Source organism: Carica papaya, chromosome 1 (genome assembly GCF_054855325.1).
Source record: "Carica papaya isolate Zhongbai chromosome 1, ASM5485532v1, whole genome shotgun sequence".
In the NCBI taxonomy this organism is placed as follows: Eukaryota; Viridiplantae; Streptophyta; class Magnoliopsida; order Brassicales; family Caricaceae; genus Carica; species Carica papaya.
Window position 1 is genome coordinate 17,707,164 of NC_142309.1, and position 21,044 is coordinate 17,728,207.

The window sequence follows — 21,044 nt, forward strand, 5'->3', positions numbered from 1 at the left end:
TGGAGTAATCCATCGGCAGAGATTCAGAATTCTGAGCTCACTCCCTATTCTGCATTATTCTTGTGGGCTACCAGGGCGGGGTCGACTGACTGGTCTTCCCTTATTCTCTGGATTAACTCGAGCTGGACTATCAGGCGACCCAAACATGTGACTCTCCTCAGGTCCTGAAGTCAAACCTGTTGTGTGGCCCCAATTTGCCTGCATTCTGAAACCATCAAATGGGCTAAGATACCTGCACTTTTCCTGCTGAGAGCGTCTATTACCACGTTGCCCTAACCCGGATGGTATAAGATATCACAATCATAGTCTTTAAGGAGTTCCATCCCCCTTCTCTGACGCATGTTGAGATCCTTCTGAGTGAATATGTGTTTCAAACTCTTATGATCAGTATAGATATGAAAGGTCTTTTCGTATAAATAGTGGCGCTAGGTTTTCAAGGCGTGTATGATCGCGGCAAGCTCCAAGTCATGGGTCAGATAATTCTTCTCATGATTCTTTAACTGTCTGGACCCATATGCTATGACCTTCCCATGCTGCATCAGGACACAACCCAGGCCTAGATAGGAGGCATCACTATAAACTGTATATCCCCCCGATCCACTCGGTAAAGCCAGTACGGGTGCAGTAGTCAGCCGCTTCTTTAATTCTAAAAAACTCCTTTCACAGTCCTCATTCCACTCAAACTTGGCATTCTTCTTTGTGAGTCGGGTTAGAGGAGCTACTAGGATGGAGAATCCTTCAACGAACCTGTGGCAATAACCTACCATCCCCAGGAAGCTTCAGATTTCCTTAACTGATGTCAACTTCTCCCAGCCAAGTACCGCTTTAACCTTTTCAGGATTTACTGATACTCCTTCCTTCGATATGATGTGTCTTAGGAAGGCAGTCTGCTCAAGCCAGAATCCACACTACTCAACTTTGCATATAACTTCTTTTTTCTGAGGACCTGCAAAACTTGGGCAAAATGGTGAGCATGTTCTTCTCTTCTTTTTGAGTAGACTAAGATGTCATCGATGAACACGATAACAAATTGATCCAAAAACTCTCTGAAGACCCTGTTCATCATATCCATAAAGATTGTCAGGGCGTTGGTTAGCCCAAATGGCATGACCAGGAACTCATAGTGTCCGTACCTGGTTCGAAAGGCCGTCTTGGGGATGTCTTCTATTCTTATCTTCACCTGATGGTAACCTGATCGCAGGTCTATTTTAGAGAAGACCTGTGCACCCTGCAGCTGATTGAAGATGTCATCAATCCTGGGAAGGGGATATACACACACACACACATATATATAATAGAGGCTAAACTCTTGTATATATGTGTTCTATATTTTGTATGGTGAATATAAATGAGTAAATATTTTGATAATAATTGTTTATATATATTAAAATAATAGATATTACGATATGTTATATAGGTAGCAGTTGATAGTATCACAACGCATGACAAAAAAAAAAGCGCAGTAGAATGTTTGAGATATATACATATATATATAATCAAGCGCAAAGGGTTTTAAGAAAGAAAACTTATATTAAGAACTAGATGCAGTATCACTGAACGATTACAAAATACTTAAACAAATAACATAAAATAAGATGGCTCTTATTTTCTAGAACAAACCCTTACTCGTTTGAAGCTAAAATCCTAAAACCCAACATAATATAAAGACTAATACTGAGGCATTTACTGTGCCAGAAAAAATAAAAATTCATTTTAAATAAATAACAAAAGTTCGCTTAGAAGAATCCTTGGCCAAATCCATGATACTGTGGAGGCATCATGTTCGGATTTTTGAATGGAACAATGCTAGAACTGAATCCAGCAGGCTTTGTCTCAAAAGGAAGACCAGCTCCACCGGAAGAACTTCCTAGAAAAAAAGGATGGTTAGGATGATGAGGATGAGGATGAGGATGAAGATGAGGAAGATGAGGATGAGGATGAGGAAGATGAGGATGAGGATGATGATTATTTTGGGTATGAATCACAATCTTCTCAACATGCTTAGCCACATTCTTCTTCAGTTCATCGAGAGAGGCCTTCAGTTGTTGAAGTTGTGTCAAGCTCATATCGTTCTTGCGAGCCATCCACCAACATTGATTCTCATTTGCCTTTTTCATATGGTTAAGCTCCTCGCCTCGCTTCTTCTCGATTTTGAGTTGGTTCAAAACCTGTACATGTAGTAAAATTAATATATATTATTTATACCGAAAATGCTTTATAAGAGAGGAAAGAAATTAAAATAACCTGAGTGAGCTGCATGTTTAGCTCACGGACATTAGTGTTCCGATGAGCCTCAATGAGTTTCATGGTTCCAGAAGCAGCTTGTGGTGGATTACCACTAACAAAACATTCCAACACAGTCTGGACACAAGGATGGCCAAAAGAGAAGACCTTCTGATCTGGTGAGAAGACAATAATAGCAATCTCAGCCCCACATAGAGTGCTCAATTCACTCACCTTCTTGAAAAGTCCGACTCGACTTTTGGAGAAAGTGACTTGGAGATTGCTTTCATTATTCATCTTCACCATCTCAACCTTTTGTCATCCCTTACTCTTTCTCGCCATGGTCACAAGTATTGAATATGTGCAGAGAGAAATTAATAGAGAGATTAATGGAGATAAATAATTTGTATTGAAAGAGGGGGAAATGAGTGATATTTATAGGAGATTTGAATCAAGGTTGTGAATTAATAAATTTTAGGTAGACATCCTGTATATATTTTCTTGTTTTAATAATTTACTTGTTTAGGGTTGCATGAGAATCTCCTTCTTATTGAAATATATGGTAGGAAAAATCTGGACAATTAAAGTTAAATTTTAGCTGTACTTTTATACAATTTGTAAAATCATCATTATTTTAACATATATAGATACATAGCTAGATGGATATACATGAAAATTGAACCTTCTTGAAAATTTTACATTTTTTATGTTATATATATGTATATATATTCTCGATATTAATTTGGGATTGAGAAGGTAAGAGAGCTACTTTTAATTTTATTTATTTGTCTCTTGTTACGAGACACAATGAATCAAATTGCAATGATAAAAATCCTTAGATAATTTCTGTTAAAGTAATAAAAAATTTAAAAATGTATTATAAGATATGTTAAAATTTAAAAATTATGATGACTTCTTTATAAAATTAATTGATCATTAGTACAATGGATAATTTTAATTTTATTTATAAGCATTAAGGAAGGATCGAAGTTGCAAATTGAACTATAACTATCAATTGGATCACATTTAAAATTCAAAATTTTAAATAATTAAATTTAATTGTGACAGTCGATTAACCTTCATAACAATAAAGTTTTAATTCGATTGCGTGTGATATTCAATTAAACTTAAAATTCATATAATTCATGTTTAGCTCTTTCAAAAGGTGACTTACAATTATTTTACTTGTACAACACTTCAACTTGAGCTTGCTTAAACAAAATCCAATTTCTTTGATCCATTTGATTGAAAATTTCTATTTAATACTGTTTGGTCCTAATATAAAAACTTCCATGCATTTTTTAGGGAATTTTTATTTAAATTATATCTCATATAATTGAATAAGTTAAATAAACAATTAACATTTAATGAAGATATTATCCGTACTTGGGATATATATTCCCAAATATATAGATATATTTGCATACTTAGATAAGTACTCTCAATAAAATATTTCCCGTGAATATTACCTAATTTCATTATTGATTTATTTTAAGATTAATTACTCACATTAAAGTAGTAGAATTTTCTTAGCTACCATTTATGTGTTACAAGAATTTTCTTAGCTGGAGCTTGTGCATGTGACCCACATAGGCTTAGTATTAAATTATTTATAGGACTTTAACCAATATAATTGATTTATTATGACTAAACACTTTTGACTCATCATCATGATTTATTTATCGGATCAATAAATTGGATGAACATACAGGTCACCAAGAGTGTGATCTAATATATGGATCACAACTCTTACAATGTATAAAAATTTGATCATGAAATTCAATAGTTTGTCCGTGGATGCATAATTACCATATAGTTAATTCATTTCATTTATTATATTTTAGATTAATTCTTGATGTGACTTGTACCAACCATTATTTAACTGAATAGTTGGTATATTTCTTCCTATATAAGAGATTGTACTTCCCTGTATGTTTTTAATTAAATGTTATTTATATTGTTTTAAATTTGATGTATATATATATTAGTTAATTAACCAACACAGGTATTTATTCAAAAATAGAGACTCATAATTGTCAACGTAAAAACTTAACTCGCATAAATATGACATAATTGAAGGTTTTCCCAAAGATGATTCATGTTCTTATCGAAGCACGATTATGTGACTTTAATATCTTTTTTTTTTATATTTAGACGTTACCTTTGTCTTGAGTTAAAAGTAAATTACTTAAAATATTTTCTCTTATTACAACTCTTAGAATAGTTGGTTGATTTCAACTTGAAAATAAAAATAAATGCCTAGATAAAAAAATTATGTTATTATTACACTCTTTGAAAGTATCGCAACACTACAATGAAAAGGAACATGATGAAAACCCAAATGCTAAGGCACCAGATATCTAACATAAATAAAATAAAACAAACTGCAAGCATCGTGTTTACAACTCTTTTTAATTTCATCCTTCCAAGACTTAATCAAGAAATGTACTTAGTAGAATCTTTTTTTTCCATTTCCTTGAATATATATATTGGGATTATCCTTGAACACGTTAGGTATCGCGTTTGGGTCGTTCAATACATGAGGCATCATGTTTAATTTGTTCTGAATTATAATCGTCTCAGCTTCTTCAGTAACTTTCTTCTTCAATTCCTTAAGAGATGTCTTTAAATGCTCAAGTTGTGAGAAACTCATTTCCTTTTTCGGACCCATCCACCAACACTTACTCTCACATTTTTTTTGTATTTCCTTAATCTCCGCATTGCGATTTTTCTCGATTTCTAATTGATTGATAACCTATTTTTATATTTTTCAAATAATAAGTACAAGTCAGTATAAGTTTTAATCCAATAAAAATAAGATCAAATAAGTATATTAAGCTTTAAAATCTAAATATGGTCTACTCAAACCTGTGTGAGGATCATATTCAGCTCATATATCCTTGAGTTGCGATGAGCCTCAATGAGCGTCATGGCTCCTGAAGTATCTCGTGGAGGATTACCACAAATGAAATCTTCAATCACTTTTTCAACACAAGGATGACCAAAAGAAAAAGCCTTCTTACCAGGGAAAAAAACAATCATCGCAATATCAACGTCACAAAGAGTGGACAATTCACTAGCTTTCTTAAAAAGACCAGCTCTTCGTTTTGAGAAAGTTACTTGGAGTTTGGTTTCGTTACTCATCTTCACCATCTCAATCTTTTGACGACCCTTGCCCTTCCTATCCATTGCTAAAAGTGAAAGAAAAAGACGATGTGAAGAAAAGATAAAAAAGTTGGTTTATAATTTACTAGGAAGTGATAGAAAATGTGTAGTATTTATAAGAGTCGTCGGACTGACATTATTATTTTGCGCTATGCAACATCAAACTTTATTTAAATGGATTTTCTATATAAATTTTTTAATCTTTAATTACTTACTCATTTGGATTCATTAGATTGGGAAATATCATTTTGTACTATCCAACATATAACTTGATTTATAAATTTATTAGCTTTAATTACTTACTCATTTGGAGTCAACAAGTTAGACATTATCATTTTGCACTATCGAATACATAACTCGATTTAGATTAATTTTCTATATAAATTTTTTAACTTTAATTACTTATTTATTGGGAATTATCAGGCTGGACATTATCATTTTGCACTATTCAATATTTAACTTGATTAAGAGAGATTTTTTATATAAATTTCTTACTTTTAATTACATCCTCATTTGGAGTTACCAGGCTAGGCATTATCATTTTTCACTATCAAACATATAATCTGATTTAGATGAATTTTCTATATAAATTTCTGCCTTTAATTACTTACTCATTTAGAGTCATCAGGTTAGACATTATTATTTTTGCACTATCTATAACTTGATCTAAATGGATTTTTTGCATAAATTTCTTAGCTTTAATTACTTGCTCATTTGGAGTACCAGATTGAGCATTATCATTATACACCATCCAGCATATAGCTTGAGTTAGGTGGATTTTCTCTATAAAATTTTTAACTTTAATTACATACTCATTTTTAGTCATCAGGCTGTGCATTATCATTTTGCACTATTCAACCTATAGTTTAAGTTAGGTAGATTTTCTATAAAAATTTCATGGATTTAATTTCTTACTCATTTGGTGTTACCAGATTGACTTTATCATTTTGCACTATCCAACATATTGCTTGAGTTAGGTGAATTTTTTATATAAATTTCTTAACTTTAATTACTTACTCATTTGGAGTCACCAAGTTTGACATTATCATTTTTCACTATCCAATACACAATTTAATTTAGATTAATTCACTATACAAATTTATTGGCTTTAATAACTTACTTGTTTGGAATCATCAAGTTGGACATTATCATTTTTCACTATCCAACACAACTTGATTTAGATGAATTTTCTATATAATTTTTTTTCGGTTTTGATGACTTACTCGTTCTGAGTCACCAAGTTGGGCATTATTATTTTATATTGTTCAATATATAATTTGATTTAGACGAATTTTCTATGTAAATTTATCGGCTTTAAAAACTTACTTGTTTGGAATGCTTTACAATCACCTCATTGAAATATGTAGTAAAAAAATCTTGAAGATTGATATAATATTACCTTTAAGTTATACGAATTTACCATTTACAAATCATCATTGCTTGTAGAACATATAATTACCAACCTATTTCCTAATATATATATATATATATATATATCAAATTGGGGAAGATAATGAAAATATTTTTCATGTTTCTCCATACATGAATAATAAGTTAGTCAACAAAAAATTACAAACTTGGTAATAAAATTATAGCGAATATTGCGAAACCACCATGAAGTTTAACATGTTATATATAAAAAAAAATTAAAATTATAAGAAAATCCAAAAGTACTGAATATCATACAATTACCAACCTACTAATTATTTTAATAACAATTTTCCTCTTTTCAACCTTAGCCATAAAAGGTTTTGATGAAGCTTCCATATGAAACTATTCCAATTTGGCTCAATTCTTCACTATGGTGAGTTGTCTTTCATAGTATGTTTTCTTTCTTGACGCTTTTGATGATTGCTCATCTTCTCTATTAATCTTCTTTACGTTGATTCAAAATGATATATACTCTATTTGAATCCATAGGGACTTAAAAGTGTTTCCACGAGAGATATTTTAGTCAGAATTTTAGGATTATCTAACTAAATTTTTACGTTTGCTTTTTCATTAGTCTCGTCATTCTTCCCAATAAATTTGCAACAAAATGGAAGGATTTAGATAGTCATGTTTTTAATCGAATATTCTCAATTGGAATTAATATTTTCCTGAAGGAATCTGTCTTCGAGAGCTTTTTTTTTTTTGAAAAAAACTCAGACCCCAAAGAGATTGGGGTTCCTCCCAATTTCCATCATAAGTGGTAGTTATGCTAATGAAAAAGCACAATATATTTTATAAAAATTTTATAAATATAGAACATGGTTGTAATTTTTCAATTAATTTTTTCAATATGAGATATTATTTTAACAATACTCGATTATTGATAATTTATTGAAATATCATATTTTTAGTATAAACTATAACACATTGCATAGTAAATTTATTAAGTACGCATAGATATTTTAATATAACGTGCACTTGAATCCCTATTTGCATAATGCATTTTTAATTTACTATTTATTTTTTCTTTCATTGCCATGTCTTTCTTAAAATTTTTTGTTAAATAAGAATAAGTTAATTGTGTTTTACTTTCGAAGCTGATCTATATATATCCACTATATATCTTCTCCACAAGCTATATATTCTATTTTCCATTGGATTATTACAGCCATTACGCACCATACATCTGTTTTAACAGTAGATCGGTAAATAATTAATATTTCATGGATGATTTTTCAAGAACCTGCCACCCCATATAACATCTAATAGAACATATTGGATATGCAAATACAAATTCATTTTGATTCTTGGTATCTGTTGTTTCTCTCTCTCTTTGTCTCGCTCTCTCTCTTTTGGGGTTAAATCTAAGCCCTAATATGTATTAAATAGTGCACATCTATATAAGATTTATAATGCATGCATAGCATATAGTACTGTAAAATTAGAGTTAAGATGAAAGCAAATAGATCTTTTATTTATAAAATATATCACTTTACATTCCATTGATAATATAACTTAAATATGAAAGTCAAACTGTATGAGCACTCTGTGACCTTACTAATCAAAACACATTCCCACAAACTTCAAATTTAGAAAAACTCCTACCCGTTTCCACCATTATTCTGAGTCATATTATATTATATAGCTGACATCATGTTCATATTGTTAAGACCATTGGTATACATCAAGTTTTAATCGTTGATCGCATCCGATCCCCCCACAATCATGTTCTGGTCATTGTTCATCATCATATGATCGGCTGGAACCATGTTTTGATCATTGTTGATCATCAGATTTGCCGCTGGTAGCATCATGTTTGTAGGGTTACTGTTGATAGGCATGACATTAGAGACCATGTTTGGATTATTGGGAATCATGGAATTGGACAAGGGAATGTTTGGATTATTGTTGTTGAGCATGTCACGAAGCATCTTCATATAAGCTGCAGGATTAACCATGTTAGGATTAATCACGTTAGGACTAATCACATTTGGATTAACCATGTTTCTGGGACCAACGATAGCATTTAAGGGGATAGATTCAAATGGAAGTCCAGTTCCATTGGATGAGCTTCCAAGAAAAAGTTGATCATCAGAATTAGGATTAATATTGTCCTCTTCAGCATCTTTTTCTTTGGCGATTTCTATAACATTCTCGTATAATTCCTCAAGAGCAGCTTGAAATTGCTGAAGCTGTGAAAGGTTCATGTCATCTATGGAACCCATCCACCAGGCTTTACTTGCATTCTCCTTCATCACCTTCTTAAGCTCCACACTTCACTTCTTTTTAGCATCCAGTTGGGCATTAAGCTTTAATAATATATAATCATGTCCAAAAAAAATTCAAGGATTAGTTATAAAAATCAAATAGTATAGATATATGAAGACATGGTAGTGATTATACCTTGTTTAGCTGTGAGTTGAGCCCTTGGAGACAACCATTTCGATGAGCATCCATCATACATCTGTTAGCTAAAAGAGGTTGTTCTATTAGGCCACTGAATCGATTGATCAACTTTTCCACAGAAGGACTGACAAAAAAGAACACTTTCTTAGCAGGTGAAAAAATAATCACTGCAATTTCGGCGCCACAAAGCATGCTAATTTCACTCGCCTTCTTGAAAATGCCAGCCCGGCGTTTGGCAAAGGTAACTTGGAGATTCGTCACCTTCTTGATCTTCACCATCTCAATCATTTGGCGGCCCTTTAACTTCCTAGGAGGCTCCATGGATAAATTTAGCACGAATTAAAAGATTAATTTATGATTTGAATAATTGAATAAGGATGAAGTAGAATGAAGTATATTTATAGACTACTCAATTTGACAGTTACAATTTTTAAGTATTCCTGCATTTAAATTAACTATGTCTTAATTACTTACTCCTTTAAGATTTTGTAATAATGGAGAGAATATAATTTAACTAATTTAGAGTAGTCTAAATAAATGCACTCGAAGTTTTTAGAATCTTTCTTAAATAATATGAGATAGAGCTTCTAAGATATTCTTTTTATTTGACTAAAAATAATTGATTAAATTATCTTTTTTAATGAACATTGACTTAAATGAAATCTCTCCCGTCATTCAAATTTTATTATGTGCTTAGTATATAAATAGCAAAATGCTTATATATTTTAACATATTATTACACATGTAATTTATTATTCCTAACTGCGATGAGTGTACTATATTTTCCTTTCAGATAATAGAATTTAAAAGTATTTCGCCATAGTTAAGAGAATGATCAATCTTTAATTTACTAAGTTTTGTATGTTGAATATTATATATGTAAATAACCTATTATAATTCTTTTTGAAAATATAATAGATCGTGACGAATTAAATAGTTTATAACCTCTTTCACATTATTTATTATTTTAAATATTAAAATTTGAAAATAATATATTTATGAGAATTATCGATCTTTCAATCTATTGCATTTTGGATAGCTTATAATTTTTTTATAAAAAAATATATACATTATAAAGTATATATATCATATAATTTATTACATTTAACTGTAATGAGAATACTATATTGTCCTTTTGAGTATCTATATTGAAACTAATATATATGAGAATGACAAATATAATTTTTCATAATAAATTATTTACATATTTTTTAATAATAACAAAAGCATTCTCATTTTAACATTCGGATATTGAGACTAAACGTCAATTGAATTATTTTACATTATATGAGTGAATCCAAAATTTTTAATACAATCACAAAATCCAAATTCATATTAAAGATTTTTAAAAACTATAATTTGAATTTGATTTAGAATCATAATTCTTTTCCAATTCAGATATGTGGTATTTGTATTGTAATTTAAATTAAATACAAGTTAAAATTATACAAACTCTTAAGCATGCTACCAAATTAAATATATACCAACAGATTTATATATTTCTATATAATGGAATAGGGAAGCGAAATGAGTATGCGGAATAATCTTTTACCTTTTTTCTTCAAAGTCATAGACATACACGTACATATATTTATATATAATGTAATAATTAACTTTCTAAAAATAATAAAATTATTACGTACTTAAAGAGCTTTAATATTTTCATATACTCGAGTGTATTGATACCAAATTCTAAACTCTTTTAAATCTCTCGAGATATAGTTTACAATAAATGCGAGATAAGTGACTACTGTATATACATATATATACATACACATACATACACACATATATATAAAGAGACAGAACTATCATATAAATGTACTTTATAGGGTGATTATAAAAGATTAAATATTTTTAAAGATTTGCGGAATTGTACTTAACAAGAATGTAAAATAAACAACACTCATGAAACACACATATACTTATTAACTCGATCCAAGACTAACAACGACAACATTTATAAAGAAAAAAAAACACACACATACACACGCACACACACACAAGAACACCACTTGAAAGTAAGCAAATACAAAACTCAAGCCAATTGAAATCCCAAATTCCCAAATCATTATTTGAAAGACAAGACAAACAAAAACAAAAGACACGATACTGAAACTCTTCAAACTAGCCCTTGATTCATTTCAAGATAATCAACAAACTTAGTCATTAAAATTCTTGGACGTTTCCTAGAACATTCCCTGTAAGAGGAGGCGACATTTTTTTTGGATTATCACCGTTAGCTGCCTCATTTGGATTGTCCACAATGAAGTTCTCATCATCCAATGGATCCGCAAACAGCATCTCTAGAGTGAAGCCATCAAATACTGAGTCTAGATTTGAATCATCTGGCACAATACGTATCATATTTAGAGCATCGGATGTTGTGCTAATTGAATCATTTGGTGCATGAGGCATAGTACTCGGATTAAAAAACTCATTAGGCCCGATATTTGGATCATTTGACAGATTAATATCCATTGTTGCAATTTGGTTCCCGAAGGCATCAGACATTATGTCTGGATTATCTCCTGCATTAAGTGCTGCAATTGGATCATTTGACTCAATCATGACTAAATTATTGAAGAGATCCCTAGGCATGGCCTTCAAGTCATCAACAGGATCTAACGCCATGCTTGAATCATTCAACGGGTCATACATCATCATTATGTTGGGATTGTCAGAGTCTAGGTTACAGAAGCTACTCAGGGGAGGAGTTGAATTAGTACTGCTGGGGGCATATTCATGAGTTGGGTTGCTGGGCATACTAGGCATGGGGAGAGTAGTCAAGGCCTTCATTGCTGGATCTGAGTAAAACATCTTGTCATCTCTTGGAGAACCCTCGGCTGAACTCGAGTTACCTTGTTCCTTCTTTAGCTTCTTTGCGAGTTCGGCAACATCATTCCACAAGGCCTTCATACCAGCATCCAAAACTTCAAGCTCTTTCAGGTTGAATTTGTCCATTGAACGCGTATACCAAAGCTCTTTCATCAAGCTTTTTCTTCTTTGTTTGAGCTCTTTACCTCACTTCCATGTTGCCTCCTCCTTGTCTTGAGCCTGTTATCATATACACATATTCATGTATTTGCAGTATTAGATAAGCAATTAGGCTAAAGATTTGAAAGTCCAACAAAACATTCAAAATATATCACGTAATGTCATAGATTTAAGTATTAGTGACTCATGATAATTTTTAGATTATCATAAATGGATATTATAAAAAAAAGATAACAAATAAGTTGCTAACACCTCAGTGATCCTACTGATTGTTTGTTGAGTATCATTGTCGTTGTCAGGATCTCGAGCTGGACGAACATCAATACTAAGAAAACAATCAATCACAATATTGATATTAGGATTGCCATAGCATAAGGCCCTATTTCCAGGGGAGAAAACAATAAGGCCAACATCTGGTCTACAAAGAGTGCAAAGTTCACTCGCCTTCTTAAAAAGGCTACTTCGATGTTTTGAGAAGGTAACTTGGAGACTGGCTTCATTCTCCATCTTTTTTGACTCGATCTTTTGACGACCTTTGTTTTTATTTGATCTCCCCTCATCTGCCATTGCTAAAACTGAAAATAACAAAAGATAACCTCGACAAATTGAGAAGAAGATAATGGAGATTATGATGAGAGGATGTAAGTATACTATTACTGCAATTGACAATTGTAAACTACGCAATGTTTTTATAAGGTTTGGAGGTACCACTTGAGGCTATCCAAGTTGAGTTAGGTGGATTTACTTAACTTTTATGCATTTACGTTTCTAGCTACAATACTTTTTTCATTGAAATATAAGGTAAGGAATATCTTGACATAATCCAGAACTTAAATTTCTGATACTATCAAGAATTCTTTACCTTTATTACTAGTACATAGTTAAACATTCATTTATGAATTTTGATTTACTTACATCTCAAGGAAAAAACTTATTCTTCGTCCGTCAATGATCATATGAGCGCGGCGATATTGGAATATAAAAATAGAAAGTTTACACAAGCATGTTGAACCTAAATTCCCTTTATTGTATTTTCCTTATTCATAGTTCATTTAATTATTTTCTACTAAATAAAAAAATTTGTTCTCATCACGGTCGTCAAGATGATCTTATTCAACTATTAGTATATCATTCATTTAGTATAATGCTAGAGATAAGTTAAATTTCTTTAATTATTAGTGAATTTTAATATAATTTTATCCAGATAGTTTATATGTTTATATTTTTTTATGTTCCAGTCTTCTTACCTAGCTTCTATCACTGGATGCATTTTTGAACAAATTATTACTACTTGATTTAAACTGAGGAAAATTCATACTCGGCGCATTAATGATCATGAAAAATACAAAAATGAAAAGTATACGTAAGCGTATAAAATCTAATTCTCTAATATTGACTAAAACAAACTAATGTTCAATAGTTATTCTTTTTCATGCATTTCACTTACTAACAATTCATATAATTGTTTTATGTAAATCAAAAAGTTAAGTTTTATCATGGTCAGTAAGGTGATCTTATCCAACAACTACTCACATTAAAGTAGTAGAATTTTCTTAGCTGGAGCTTGTGCATGTGACCCATATAGGGTTAGTATTAAATTATTTATAGGACTTTAACCAATATAATTGATTTATTATGACTAAACACTTTCAACTCATCATCATTGTAACGGCCCCGAAAATTCAAAAGAAAATACATATAATAATCTAAGTGCGGAAGCGAAATAAAAGATTAAGGTTAACATCCCTTACACAATAACTTTAAAGTCCTAAACAATATCACAGAATAAGTTCTCTAAAAGAAATACGAAAAATGAGAAAAATAAAGGAAACTATGAAGCATCTAGCATCTACTCGCCGTCCTCTTGTGGATCGGGCTCGGGAACCAGGTCCTCTTGATCTGAAATGGTTAAATAAGGAATGAGCTACACTAGCCCAGTAAGGAAATCACACTATATCACTGCCACAGAAGCAAAGGTTGGTAGAAAACGAAAAACAGCCAATGAAGCATAAATTTTAAACCAATACATTTATTTAAAATAAAACCATTTACCATTTTTCTTACCATTGGAGAATCTGTGAAAACAACCTATAAATACAATAACATCATACATATCACAATTTTATGCATAATCAGTAACATAAAACATATCATGAATTTGTATTCATTAACAATAGCTGATTATTACCGTTTCTTATTTTCACCAGCCTACTAATATCCATGGGAATCCATAGGGGTTTCCCCGCTACACATGAGCCATTCTTCTTAACAGTCTTAATTCCAGGGCCATCCTCATACCCCGTCCGATATGAGCGCTAAGACATTAAACCTCAATACCCCATCTGGTATGAGGATGAAGCAGGCCGTCCCCATATCCCGTCTGGTATGAGCGCCAAATGACCAAGTTTTCATACCCCGTCTGGTATGAGACGACATTCATGGTAGGGTTCCCTATAAACCCGGTCCGTCCACCATCTCCCAGGATATCTAGTGAGACTGTCACCTTATCTGTTTTCCCTTAGTCTCCGTTACCAAGTTTAACATAATCACATAAATAATAAACATGCACCCGATAATACAATCATATCTTAAATTCCAAAATCACACAGTGGTCAAGTAAGATAGTAACACATGCATTTAAAACTATAAAATAGATAGACCAGATACCATAATACATTTAAACTGTAAAATAAATCAAGCAGGAATCAACAGAGAATAATGTTCGATTTCGGGCTCCATTAGCAACCTTAATTAATTATGCATATCTATTAATTTGCACAAAATACAGTATTATCATTTATTCAAACTTTAATTCCATGATAGGAAATAGGGTGAGGGGTCCTTACTTGATTCGACGTCGAAAACTAGATTATCACTGCGCCTACGGGTGGTCCCTGGGTTCCCTGAATTTTTTCTCAAAAATTGAAACGCGCTACACATGTCCCAAATAACCCAAAAAATTATATCCAGGGCCTAATCGACCAATTTTGGAATTGAGCCGCCGTGCTCCAGCGACGGCTGACGGCGACGATCCGCTTCGAGTTGGCTATTTTTGGCCGTTTTCGACAGAATTCAGCCAAACTTGCATCGGTTCCTATGAGAAAACACACTTAGGGCCCTCGGTGGGCCCAAAAAACTTAGAAAACTAAAACTCACTAACGGTGGGGCTCTCTAGTGTGGCAGCTCCTCCGGCTCACGTTGCGGTTGGGTGTTTTGCTTCGGTCAACCTGTAGAGGAGGAAATAGTGATCACAACAGTGGAAAAATCACATCGAACGGGAATCAGGAAGGGCCTCATTGGAGGTGAAAATCGAAACACCCCGCGGCGGTGCCGTTGAGTTTTGGCGGCATTTTTCGGCCAATTGGCCGATGCTTTCACTTCGATTTGGCTATGGGTGGGTATGGAATCAAATTCTCAGCAAAGGATAGAATTTTTACCTCGTTTGGTAGCCAAAAATTGCTCCGGTGCGGCGGTGGGTGGCGGCGGTCGGCTCCCCAGCGGCTAGGCTATCTTCTCCAGCGAGGGGCTCTGGCGGCTAGGGTTAGGGTTTGGGTGCGGATGGGGTTATTTATGCCTATCCACTTTTGATCTGGGCCATCCATCGCTTTTAATCTGGACCATCCGATTACGATTAAATAAGGAGCGAATCTGGGTGGTTCATCGCGATTCAATCTGGGTCGTCCGTGCGCAATTCAATCTGGGCCGTTCATGCGCGATGCAATCTAGGTCGCCCGTGCGCATTTTTGATTTGGGCTATCCGTGTGCACGGGAACGGATTTCAGCCGTTCAATCGCGCGTACGCGGATCGCCCATGTGACTCCCTCCCGCGTCAGCGTCTCTACCGCCTGGCGCGTCCTAGTTGGTCGGGGCTACTAACTGGGCAACTAACGTAGTGTAACTTTTTTAAATTGTATTTTGACCCCTGTTTTCTGATTTTTCTTTCAAAAATACCCCTAAAACCCAAATTTTCACTCCTTTTCTCCAAAATTATTTTCAATTAAATCCTTAACCAATTTTTTTACCCCTTTTTATTATTATTATTATTATTTTCATTAAAATAAAATAAATAAAATTAAATTAAATTAATACATATTTATATTTATATAGAATTAAATAAAAAAAATAAAATAAAATAACAATAATAAAAATTGTTGGGTGTTACAACTCTCCCCCCTTAAAAGAAATTTGGTCTCTCAAATTTGTCTTTTACTCTCGATCGAACAATTGGGGGTACTAGACTCTAAAGTCTGATTCTAGCTCTCATGTAGCCTCCCTTGGTGTGTGCTTCTGCCATACGACCTTTACAAAGGATATTTCCCGGTTGCGAAGTAATCTGCTCTTTCGATCCGTAATGTCGAGTGGTACTTCCTCGTACGATAAGTCCTCCTATAGTAGGAGAGGTTCGTGGGCCAAGACATGAGAGAGGTTCGGATTGTACTTGCGTAGCATGGACACATGAAATACATTATGGACCTTGGAAAGCTCTGGAGGTAGTGCTAGTCTGTAGGCGGAGGTACCAATCCTGTCTAAGACTTCAAATGGTCCAATAAATCGGGGGTTCAGTTTTTCTCTCCTGCCGAACCTACTAATTTCCTTGAAAGGAGTGACCTTAAGAAACACCCGATCGTCTTTCTCAAACACTAAATCTCTCCTTTGGGTGTCCGCATAACTCTTCTACATGCTCTGAGCCGTTTGAATGTTCTTCCTGATCTTAACTATCTTGGATATAGTCTCCTCTACTAGCTCCGGGCCAAACAATTTTCTATCGCCCACTTCTTCCCAACAAATCGGCGATCTGCATGGGCGCCCATATAACGCCTCATACGAAGCCATGCCAATGCTCACTTAGTAGCTGTTGTTGTAGGCAAACTCTATCAGGGGTAGATGGTCATCCCAATAGCCCCCAAAATTAAGGACACAAGCTCAAAGCATATTCTTAAGTGTACGGATTGTCCTTTCTGACTGTCCATCAGTCTGAGGGTGGAAGGCAGTACTGAGGGACAACTTCATTCTCATGGCTTGCTGAAAGCTACTCCAAAATCGAGAAGTGAACCTGGGGTCCCTGTCGGACACTACTGTCACTAGAACTCCATGCAATCTGACTATTTCTTAGATATACATTTTTACTAACTTGTCTAAGGGATCGGTTATCCTGATGGTTAAGAAGTGGGAAGACTTGGTAAGCCAGTCAACAACTACCTAAATGGCATCATGTCCTAAGCATGCCTTAGGTAACCCTGTCACGAAGTCCATGGTGATATATTCTCACTTCCACTCTGGGATCTGTAAAGGCTGAAATAACCTGCTTGGGCTCTGATGCTCTGCCTTGACCTGCTAACATACCAAGCATTTAAACACAAAGTCAGCTATGTCTCTTTTCATCCCATTCCACCAAAACTGGGGTCGCATGCTTTGGTACATTTTAGTACTTCCGGGATGCATGGAAAACTTTAAGCTGTGGACCTCAGTCATGATATCTCTCTTTAACTCACAGTCACCTGGAACACACACCCTGTCCTGGAATCGGAGTAACCCATCGGCGGAGACTCAAAATTCTGAGCTAACTCCCTATTCTGCATCGTTTTTTAGGGCTACTAGGGCAGGATCAGCTGACTGAGTTTCCTTTATTCTCTAGATTAACTTAGGCTGGACGGTCAGATGGCCCAAACAAGTGACTCTCCTCAAGTCTTGAAGTATAAACCTGTTGTGTGGCCCCAATTTGCATGCATTCTGAGACCATTAAATGGGCTAAGATACCTGCACTTTTTCTACTGAGTGCATCGGCTACTTTGTTGCCTTTACCCGAATGGTACAAGATGTCACAATCATAGTTCTTAAGAAGTTTTATCAACCTTCTCTAACTTGGCATTCTTCTTTGTGAGTCGGGTTAGGGGAGCAACTAGACTAGAAAATCCTTCAACGAACCAGTGGTAATAGCTCGCCATTCCCAGAAAGCTACGAATTTCTTTAACTGATGTCAATTTCTCCCAACCGAGCACCGCTTCTACCTTTTCAGGATTCACCGATACTCCATCCTTTGATATAATGTATCCCAGGAAGGTGGTCTGCTCAAGCCAGAATCCACACTTACTCAACTTTGCATACAACTTCTTTTTTATGAGAACCTGCAAAACCTGAGCTAAATGGTGAACATGTTCTCCATGGGGTGCACCAGTCCTATTTGTGAATAAAAATGATGAGACTGAACGATTGTGTATTGACAACATGACTCTCAACCAAGTCACAGTCAAGAACAGATATCCTGTACAAAGGATGGTAATCAGTCTTGCTACCACGCCAATAATGCATGTTATGGTTGTAAAAGCACTCATCACAAGATCTGTGATTGTCCAAACCACTATAGGCAACCTTTACATGCCACCCAGGGCAGGGCATATGCTCTTACAGTGCTAGATGTTGAGGCTAATCTAGAGGTAATCCAAGATACATATCTCATCTCTAAAACTCTTCAACATGTTTTAATTGATCCAGGATCCACACACTTATTCATATCATCTATTTTTGCACCACGTTTGAGTGGTACACCTGTTTAATTGGATAAGACTTTAATGGTTTTTACTGCTAAAAATAATATTTTATTTTCCCATTTTATGTATAAATCTTATATAATTGAAATAGCCGAAAAGAAATTAGCAGTAGACTTAATACTTCTAAAGATGGTCTTTGATATAATTTTAGAAATGAATTAACTAGCAGCCTACCATGCAACTTTAGATTGTTACAACAAAAAGGTTGTCTTCCATTTTCTTAATCAAAAGTCATGTACGTCCTAAATTTATCTTTCATAAATAAAATGTAATTAGTTTCTAAAAATTAAATTACAAATTTAATTATTCTCAACTAATTGTTGGAACTGATTGATAGACAAAAAGCAAAAAGAAATTCCACTACAAGAAATACTAGTGGTATAAGAATTTCTTAATATATTTCCTAAAGAGTTAACAGGACTACCACCAGATTGAGAGATAGAGTTCTTTATTAAATTTTTGCTTGGCACTCAACCTATTTCTAATACTCCTTACAGAATGGGAAGAGTAGAATTAGCAAAGTTATAGAAATAACTTGAGGAACTCTTTGAAAAAGATTTTATCTGCCCTGGCATTTCTCCATGGGATGCAACAGTCCTATTTGTGAAAAAGAATGATGGGACTGAACGATTGTGTATTGACTACAAGATTCTCAACTAAGCACAATCAAGAACATATATCTTATACAAAGGATTGATGACCTCTTTGATCAATTGCAAGGTGTAAAAGTATTTTCAAAGATTGATTTGAGGTCTAGATATCATTAGATAAAGATCAAGGCAGAAGATATTCCCAAGACTGCTTTCAAAACCAAGTATGGTCACTATGAATTTTGGGTCTTATCCTTTGGCTTAATAAATGCTCCTGCAGTGTTTATGAATCTGATAAATCGGATATTTCGATCTTATTTGGACAAGTTTATCATTATATTCATAAATGATATCATGATCTACTCCAAGACTATTGATGAACATGTTGAACATCTAAGGTGTATTTTGGGAACTCTCAGAAGAGAAAAGTTATATGCTAAACTGAGCAAATGTGAATTTTACCTCGATAAAATCTTCTTCCTTGGTCATAAGGTTTTTAAGATGGGATAATAGTGAACTAGAAGCGTCTTACTATTGTTACAGAAATCTGAAACTTCCTAGGATTGGCAGGTTATTACCGCAGATTTATCGAGAGATTTTTCAAGATTGTAGATCCCCTTACTTTACTAGAAAATATGTAAAATTTGAATGGATAGATGATTGTGAAAATAGTTTTCAAGAAATTAAGAATTGGTTTGTTACTACTCCAGTGCTAGCTCTTCCTAGTAGTTCTGGAGGTTATCTAATGTATACAGATGCTTCATATTTGGACTTAGTTGTATTTTAATCCAGTATGGTAAGGTCATCGCTTATAGTTCATGACAATTGAAGAACTATGAGCAAAGTTATCTAACTCAAGATATAAAATTGGCTGCTATTGTATTTGCTCTCAAGATGTGGCATCAGTACTTATATGGAAAGACATTTGAGATCTTTATTGACCACGAGAGTCTTAAGTATCTCTTTAAACAGAAAGAATTAGACATGTGTCAACGTCGATGGATGGATATTTTCAAGGATTTTGATAGTAACATCTCTTACCATCCAAGTAAGGATAGTGGCTGATGCATTACGTCGAAAAAGTATTTGTATGATGGCCAATGTTACATTTTTTGATTGGAAGGATCTAGAGATAGTTTAGGAACTTCAATGGAAAGATTACCATTCAGGTTATTATATGGCCAATTTAAGAATACAACTGGTACTAATTCAGAAAATCAAGAATGGTCAGATGACCGACACTACTATTCAAGCCTTGAAAAAGAAAGCAAAATAGAATTTGAAGGCTGACTTCAGGGTTCATGATGATGGAATCCTTATATTCAAGAATAGATGATGTGTTCCTAATGATCAAAATCTGAAGAAGTAAATCTTAGAGGAAGCCGATTATTCTAAAATGTTAGTCCACCCTGGTAGCATAAAGATGTATAAGAACTTGAGATTACTGGATAGGTGTGAAAAGGACGTCAAAACTTCATTAGTAAATGTCTCACATGTCAAAGAGTTAAGACTAAGCACTAAAAACCTGGTGCTCTAACTATCCTAATTCCAGAATAAAAATAGGAACACATCACTATGAACTTTATCACAGGGCTACCTAGAACCAGATCAATTCATGATGCAGTTGTGAACAGATTGATTAAGTCGGCTCATTTTCTGCCTAAGAAGACCACAGATTCTCTCA

At 33.8% G+C, this 21,044-nt stretch overlaps 2 pseudogenes; both read right to left on the reverse strand.

Annotated features, from left to right (window-relative positions):
* Positions 1–1,777: 1,777 nt before the first annotated feature.
* LOC148270375 (agamous-like MADS-box protein AGL62 pseudogene) lies at positions 1,778–2,529 on the reverse strand (annotated as a pseudogene).
* Positions 2,530–5,085: 2,556 nt separating this feature from the next.
* On the reverse strand, positions 5,086–5,412 carry LOC110824959 (agamous-like MADS-box protein AGL62 pseudogene; annotated as a pseudogene).
* Positions 5,413–21,044: the final 15,632 nt, after the last annotated feature.